We start from the raw sequence: 8405 nt of genomic DNA, 5'->3' as shown, positions 1-8405 counted from the left end.
AGTTCATGAGGACAGAGGAAGAAATCAACCAACGAACCGAGGGCGGAAACGAGAAAAGAAAGAGGGAAGGCGAGCCCTCTAATCCAGTCGACCGGAAAAACCCGGCCCGAGAGCCGAAGCCGAACCAGCCGTTCCGAGCTCCCCTAGCAGTTTGGACGGATTACACGCCACTGAACACAAGGCAGACCGAGATCTTAATGACGATCAAGGACACCCCATACGTGAAGTGGCCACCTCGCCTAAAGGGAAATCTGAACGAAAGAAATAAGAATTTGTATTGTAGTTTCCATAGGGACCATGGTCACAGTACCGAGCAGTGCAATAATCTCCGGGACGAGATAGAGGGGCTCATCCGTTGCGGATACTTGAGAAACTTTGTACAGCACAACAATAATAACAATAAGGCAGATCGGCCAGGGGAGCACGAAAAGGATGCCCCCGAATCTAGCAGCAGGCCTGTCGAACCATTGCAGCGACAGCCTCCGGTGGAGAGGCCAGTTCGGGGAACCATCCATGTAATTGTGGGAGGTTCGGTGGTAGCAGGGTGTACCTCGGTAGCAGCCCGGACTTCAGTTCGCGAAGCGGCCCTCGAGGAGCGGAACCCTCCCAAGAGACCAAAGACCGAAGAACCAATCTTCTTCACAGAGGACGACGCGCGAGGAGTCCGCTACCCCCACGATGATGCGCTTGTCATTAAACTAAGGATCAGCGACTTCGAGGTCAGACGCGTACTCGTAGATTCGGGTAGCTCGGCAGACATCCTCTTCAAATCAGCGTTTGACCAGCTACAGCTACGGAGGAGCGAACTGAAGCCCGCGAACACTCCCTTGGTGGGTTTCAGCGGAGAGGAAGTCAGGCCCCTCGAAAAAATAACAGTACCTGTGGAAGTCGGCACATGGCCTTGTGCGGTCAGATTCAACCATGACTTCCTGGTGGTCGTGACGCCCTCCCCATACAATGCCATAATAGGGTGGCTGATCACGCATATCCTACGGGCGGTGGTCTCCACCTAATATTTGGCCATGAAGTTCCCTACGGACTTCGGTGTGGGGGTGGCGCGGGGTGACCAGCTCGAGTCCCGCAAGTGTTATGTTGCCGCCCTGAAGGGAAAAACCAAGGTAGCCGGCGACCTCGATCTAGAGCGGCCTGCGGAGCAAGGTGAGGAACGAGCTTCGCCCACAGAGGAAACAGTCGCAATTCCGACTTCGCCTACGGACCCAGCTCGCACACTCTAGATCGGTGCTTCCATCAAAAAACCCCTACGGACCGAACTGGTGAATTTTTTACTTCAAAATTTAGATATTTTTGCCTGGTCCGCGGCCGATATGCTCGGTATTGACCCTGGCCTTATAACTCACAAACTTAACACTGACCCTATAGTCAGACCCGTTAGACAGAAGAAACGCAACTTAGCCCCAGAACTCTGGAGGGCGGTCGACGAGGAGGTCGAGAAGCTCCTCGCAGCAGACTTCATAAGGGAGGTCCATTACCCGAGCTAGGTGACCAACCCTGTGCTGGTAAAAAAGGCGAACGGCAAGTGGCGCATGTGCGTCGACTACACCGACCTGAACCGAGCTTGCCCGAAAGATTGCTTCCCCCTCCCCAGAATTGACCGCCTAGTGGACGCGACCTCATGACATGAGTTGCTAAGCTTCCTGGACGCTTACTCAGGGTACAACCAAATCCGGATGGACCGGTCCGATGAGGAAAAAACCAGCTTCATAACCGAGTTCGGTCTATACTGTTACAAGGTCATGCCCTTCGCATTAAAAAATGCCGGGGCGACCTTCCAAAGACTTGTAAATAGGTTGTTTCGACCCCTGATTGGCACAAAGATAGAGTGCTATGTAGACGACATGGTCGTCAAGACACAATTTTCACAAGACTTAGATTCTGTCTTCCAAATCCTGCGTCAGTTTAGCATGAAATTGAACCCCAACAAATGTGTCTTTGGCGTCACCTCGGGCAAATTCCTAGGCTACATTGTCAATCGGTGCGGTATTGAGACCAATCCGGACAAGATAAAAGCCATCCTAGATATGAGACCACCTCGGAAAGTAAAAGAAGTTCAGAGGCTAAATGGCCGCATAGCCACTCTAAGTCGCTTCATGTCCAAGTCAGCAGACCGCTGCCTACCTTTCTTCAAAGCAATCAAAGGCAAAGGGTTCGAGTGGACCCAAGACTGCCAGCTCGCGTTTGACGAGCTAAAAGGTTACCTTGCCAGTGTGCCAACCTTAGCTCGGCCCGAGGAGGGCGAGGTCTTAGAACTGTACCTCTCGGCAAGCGACAAGGTGGTCAGTTCGGTACTAATAAAGGAAACAGACCGGGTCCAGCGACCCATATATTATGTTAGTAAAATTTTGCAGGGAGCAAAGACTAGGTACCCGCAGATAGAAAAGCTGGCATATGCACTGGTGATAGCAGCTCGGAAACTCCGCCCGTACTTCCAGGCTCACACCGTCATCGTCCTGACCGACAAACCTCTGAGACAAGTTTTACTCAAACCCGAGGTTTCCGGTCGACTGACGAAATGGGTCATCGAACTCAGCGAGTACGATCTCCAGTACAAGCCAAGAACTGCAATTAAGGCCCAAGCCTTGGCAGATTTTATCGCATAATGCGCATTTATCCTCGAAGCCCCTGAGCCAGTCGAGCCCGAGATCCCCAGCTCGGGCGAGCTCGGAGCTCCCAAGCCAATCGAGTCCGAACCCCGTGAAGTAGCAGCCAGTGTAGCATCTCTCCTGGTTAGACCAATCGCGAACTGGGATGAGGAGCCCTGGATCCTTCACGTAGATGGCTCCTCGAACCAGCAAGGCAGCGGGGCTGGAATAGTGCTACGCGGCCCGAGCGGAACAAAGTTGGAATACGCACTACGCTTTGAGTTCGCGACATCCAACAACGAGGCGGAGTACGAGGCACTGATAGCCGGGCTGAACCTAGCGCACAAGGTTGGAGCAAAGCACGTAGTTATCTGCAGTGATTCACATCTCGTGGTCAACCAAGTTACAGAAGAATACGAAGCACGCGAGCTCACAATGATTGCATACTTGCCAAAGGTAAAGGAGGCTCTGCTCAACTTCCAGTCACACTTCATCAAGCAAATCCCGAGGTCAGAGAACACTGAGGCCGACGCCTTGTCCCGACTAGCCAGCACGAGCCACAACGCCATGAGAACCGTGTACGTAGAGGACTTACCTCGACCCAGCATTCTCGGTGGGGCAGAAGAGGTTGCTCCCGTCACTGAAGCAGAGCCGAGCTGGATCGACCCACTCGCAAGCTTCCTGCTAGACGGAACCCTCCCCGCGGACCGCAACACAGCCAAGAGGGTGCAGCGCCAGGCAGCCAAATACGTCATGATAGACGAACGGTTGTACCGACGATCCTACACGCTCCCCTACCTGCGATGCTTGCGCCCAGCCGAAGCCGAGCTGGTACTCCGCGACACCCATGAAGGCTTGTGCGGCGGACACCTAGGGGGCAGAGCCCTCGCCCAAAAAGCACTTCGACAAGGATACTACTGGCCAATGATGAAGACAGAGGCCATCGAGCTCGTTAGAAGATGCGACAAGTGTCAGAAGCATGCCAATATCCACCATCAGCCCGTTGCCGACCTCAAATACCTCACCAGTCCATGGCCCTTCGCCCAATGGGACATCGACCTTCTGGGACCATTCCCACCAGCGACAGACAGAAGAAAATTCCTAGTGGTGGTAGTAGATTACTTCACAAAGTGGATAGAAGCTGAACCTCTGGCAATAGTTACAGCCCGAAACATAGAGAACTTCTTTTGGAAGAACATAGTATGTCGCTTCGGGCTACCTCGGGTACTGATCTCCGACAACGGCAAACAGTTCGAGGATATCAAGTTCCAAGAATGGTGCCAAAGTATGGGAATTAGTCAAAACTTCACGTCGGTCGCACACCCGCAGGCAAATGGCCAAACAGAAGTAATGAACAGAGCCATCCTCCGCGGACTGAAAGCACGACTAGACCAAGCTAAAGGGTTGTGGGCAGATAAGCTACCAAGTGTTCTATGGACTCACCGAACCATGGAAAAAACCGCCACAGGAGAGACCCCCTTTAACCTCACCTACGGCACCGATGCGGTAATCCCAACGGAAATCGAAGTACCTACGCTGCAACTAGAAGCATACGACGAACAGACAAACGAAGGCGAGTTACGCACCAACCTCGACCTACTGAACGAGGTGAGAGACCTCGCGCACATCCGAACTGCGGCCTACCAGCAAAAGGTAGCTCGGTACTATAACGCCAGAGTAAAGAAGAGGAACTTCCGCGTCGACGACCTGGTTCTCTGTAAGGTCATGGTGCCCGAACCCAGCGTAGGGAAACTTGGACCAAATTGGGAAGGACCCTACAGAGTAAAGAAAGCACTCGGGGGGGCATACGAGCTCGAAACCCTAGAGGGAAAACAAGTACCCCGAGCATGGAACATTGTCAACCTAAGGCGATACTATCTATAGACAGCCAAGCGAAATGAGTAAAATCACCACCAAAGCCTACGGGCTAGGATGCTGAGCTAACGAAGGAATCTCGGCACAAGCAAGCAAAGAAAACAGTCCGCGCGAGTGCGGTTAACTCAGGCAGAAAACAGATCGAACGAATGGTCAGTTTGGCAAATACATGAAGTTCGGCAAATATGCTCAGTTCGGGAGAGAATGCCCAGTTCAGCAAATATGCTCAACACTTAAACAAATCCTTCCATTCCAAAAGGTAGAGTAGTACAAAAAAAAAAGTTTACAAGCCAGGAGCTATTTCATCATCATCAGAAGGCACTTCGACAAAACCCGAAGGCCCCGCCTCGCCCTCGGAGTCTGGCTCGGCGTCAACAGCATTAGCCATCTCCTGAGTTATGCGCGAAGTGGATATGGCACTAACATCAAGCTCGGGGTACGTATTCCGGATCATCCACCGGCTTAGTTTAAAACCCCTCCTATATGAATCCACCATCAGATCATCACAACCCGGCGAAGCGATGTACTCTTCGACGGCCTTCTTCTTGGCATCTTCGATACCTTGGGAAAAGATCTGCGTCCTCTCCCTGATGTCCTCCTGAAGATACTTGACCTGATGCTGCAGATCCAGCCTCAAGTCCGCCATGTGCTTCACCACCACTCCCATGGCCTCGGCATCTCTCTGAGACCATGCCTGCCTGATCCGGGAAAAACGAGCAGTCTCTTCGGCAGCACGAGCAGTCTCTTCAACAGCACGAGCAGTCTCTTCAGCAGCACGAGCGGCTTCCTCGGCCGCACGACGAGCCTCTTCGGCAGCTCGCGCCTGCCTCGAGCTCCTCTCCACCTGAGCCGCCAAGGCATGAATGGAAGAATTTACCAGCCAAAAGAGACCGAATGATCAAAAGAACCAACAAAACAAAAGCCAAAGAGCTAAAAAAGGAGAACACTTACCACCATAGTGTGGGTAACGGCACGGTAGGCCACTTGATGCAGAGGGAGATCAGTCCACGTTGCGACCTCCTCGGGGAAGATGGCCTCTTTACTCTTTTGAAGAGCATGAGTCGGCGTCAACACGCTCCTGAAATCCCCCGGGGCCCCCGAGCCTGAAGGACCAGCTCGCGTATGAGCAGACCCGGAGTAAGCAGGAGCACCAGAGTATGTAGGAGCCCCTGTGTATGTAGTCTCAGCATAAGGGCCCCCCGCTGGCTCCTGCATCGGAGGGACCATCTCGGGCCCCCTGGGCGGATCTTCTGGATGGTAGCCCGGCACCTCGGCGCGAGTTCGCTTGGCAACCCGCTTTCTCCTCTTCATACCTTGAAACAAGTGTTCACCTCGGGTCCCTCGCGAATCCATCACACCTGCGAAAAGAAGTTCGCCATCAGTAAAAAGCAAGAAAGACAGCAAGATAAGAGTCTCTAAGTGAAGGACCTACCCGAGTTCAGGCCGGCCGCAATGAGCTTGGCCTCCGTCAGATACTGTTCACACTTCAGCCCAAGCCGCGTCCATTGCCGGAGGCCCTTCGCCGTCTCCTTGTCAAGCGTAACCCCGGAGTCGGGAGCGGCCATTCCCCACCCGGTCTGAAAAGGCCACCCCAGCACACTTCGCACCCCGAAATAGTCCCGCTTTCATGCTGGGACCTTGTTGGGGAGCTCGTGTAAAAGCTTAAAACCCGGGCGAGGAGACAAGTAGTAAGCCCGCCTGCGCTTGGGGAGAGGACCTGCTTGCTTCTTGAGCATCAAGATTGAAGAAAAAATCTCCAAGTCCAACGGAAAGCTCTCGTCACAGAAAAGGGAGATTGTCCCCACCAAGTTCCGAATGGAGTTCGGGTGAAACTGGCCGACTGTCACGCCGAAGTGGTTCAAGACTTCGACGAAGAGGGGGTGGAAAGGCAATCGCAGCCCCGCAACGAGCTGCTCCTGGAATATTATGATCTCATCAGGACCGTGTTCCCAAGGAAAGCTACCCGAAGGTATGAAATAAGCATACTCCTCGGGCAAGTTATAGTAAGTAATGAGGGATTGGAGCCCCTCGGGCGTCATGGTCGAAGGGCCGATCTTGTCTAACATCCGACCCCGGCGAGAGGTGGACGCCAAACTACCCGAAGCGCCACGGCCTACAGGCTCGAACTCTTCCTCGAGCTCTACCTCTGGCTCACTAAGGCTATCGGGGGATGCAACTTGGTTCGTAGAACCTGCATCAGACCCACTGAAATGACTATCTAAGCCATCCGAGTTAGACATTGGGAGTGACGAGACCCAGGAAAGTACTCACCCGGACGAAAGCTGTAGATCACAGGAGCTCGGACGAACGGAAGACCTTGAGCGCGAACTGAAAAAACTTGGACGCAAACTGGATGCGAGCTGAAACTCAGACGCGAGCTCGAGAGATACAAAAGCGACAACAAACCAAAGTCCCCCCCGCTATTTATGCTCACAGTGACCAAAAGGCAACGGCTCAGATCAAAGCCATTCCGACGGCCTACGACCGCCCTGACCGCACGTCGCCTGAAACCGAGACGTGATTGGCGCACGTCTTTCTGAAACTAACAGCGACGGCGCGCATCTTTTCGAAACTGACGGAACGTCAGCGCACGTCTCAGAAAAACGACAGCGGCACGTCTTTTTCAAATTTGAAAAAACGCCCGCTTTCGCGCCCCCAAGTGGCGCGCCCTTTTTTTTTTTGAAATTTCGAAGCAAAGCGCACGCACCGCCACATCTAGCAACATTTAGACAGGCCAACACGCTTTCCGCATAAATGGACGCTCGAAGAAACCCAAGAAACCCTGACAACGCACCTCGCGCCAGCAGAACCAAGGTTCAAAGTGCAGGACAAATCTACCTGACACCTTGCGAACTCCCCGCGCCAGGGCAAGACCTTAGCACGAGGAGTGGGGGGCAATTGATGAAGGAAGATTTGGCCCGACCTCGCAAATCAGGGCACATGGCAAAAAAGGCAAGCAGCTCGGCACTCAAGACAGCATACCGAGGGTACAAACACCAAAGGGAAGGGACCAGCAGGCCCAAGCTCCCTACTTAGAGCTCGAACTCCCAAGCAAAAGGCCCGAGCTCCCTACTTAGAGCTCGAACTCCCTAGCAAGAGGCCCGAGCTCCCTACTTAGTGATCGGACTCCCTGCGAGGAGCCCGAACTCTCCCCTTTTGACCCCGAGTCGCACAAAGCAGGGACCCGAACTGGCCCGCCTTATGACAGTTCGGGGCCTCCCCTTATCCGAACTCGAGACTTTGCCTCACGCACCGCTCCAGGCACTTCGCTCCCGGAGCATTGAACTGGACGAACCACGCCGTACCTGACACCGAAGGAGTCCGTATCCAGGGGCGGCGCACCTGACTGACTTGGGATCTGATGCTTGACGGCCGCATTTCCAACGGCCACCTGCCACCGTCACCTATCACCACTGCCTCCAGTTACAAAGACGGCTCCGACAAAAGGAGCAGTGACGGTTCTGTCCCAGCAGAGGTGATGATGCCCGAACTGGCAGAAGCACGAAAATACTCATTCTCGATCTGACAGGAGTCTAGGAGTGAGTGCGCGAGGTGGTTATAAAAGGCTCTCCACCCCAAAGATGAGGTATGCAAACTTTGCGCTATCTGGTTTATCTTGCCTTTGAAGGATTCTAACTTAAGCTTCGGAGCTTCTACACCGGGTTCTCCCCGGAGCTTCTTCATCTCCCCCGTTTCAAGTCCCCCACTACTCGATTCAGAGGCAAGGTCATTGACAGCTAAGACCGGCCGGATTGCGCATCATCACTTACGAATCAGAATTGGAATTTGATGTGGGGTGACCCAACCCAGCCCATTTGAGGTTGGGAGGCCTAGCCCACGAGCGCCAGATCAGGGAACGAGATCCGCTATAGCAGGGGTTACCCTGCCCCCATCGTACGGAGCCAACCACAATGCGCTCATATGACCCTA

This window comes from Nelumbo nucifera, chromosome 3 (assembly GCF_055504915.1).
Source record: "Nelumbo nucifera cultivar China Antique chromosome 3, China Antique-T2T, whole genome shotgun sequence".
Lineage (NCBI taxonomy): Eukaryota > Viridiplantae > Streptophyta > Magnoliopsida > Proteales > Nelumbonaceae > Nelumbo > Nelumbo nucifera.
Note: the sequence above shows the minus strand (reverse complement) of the source record.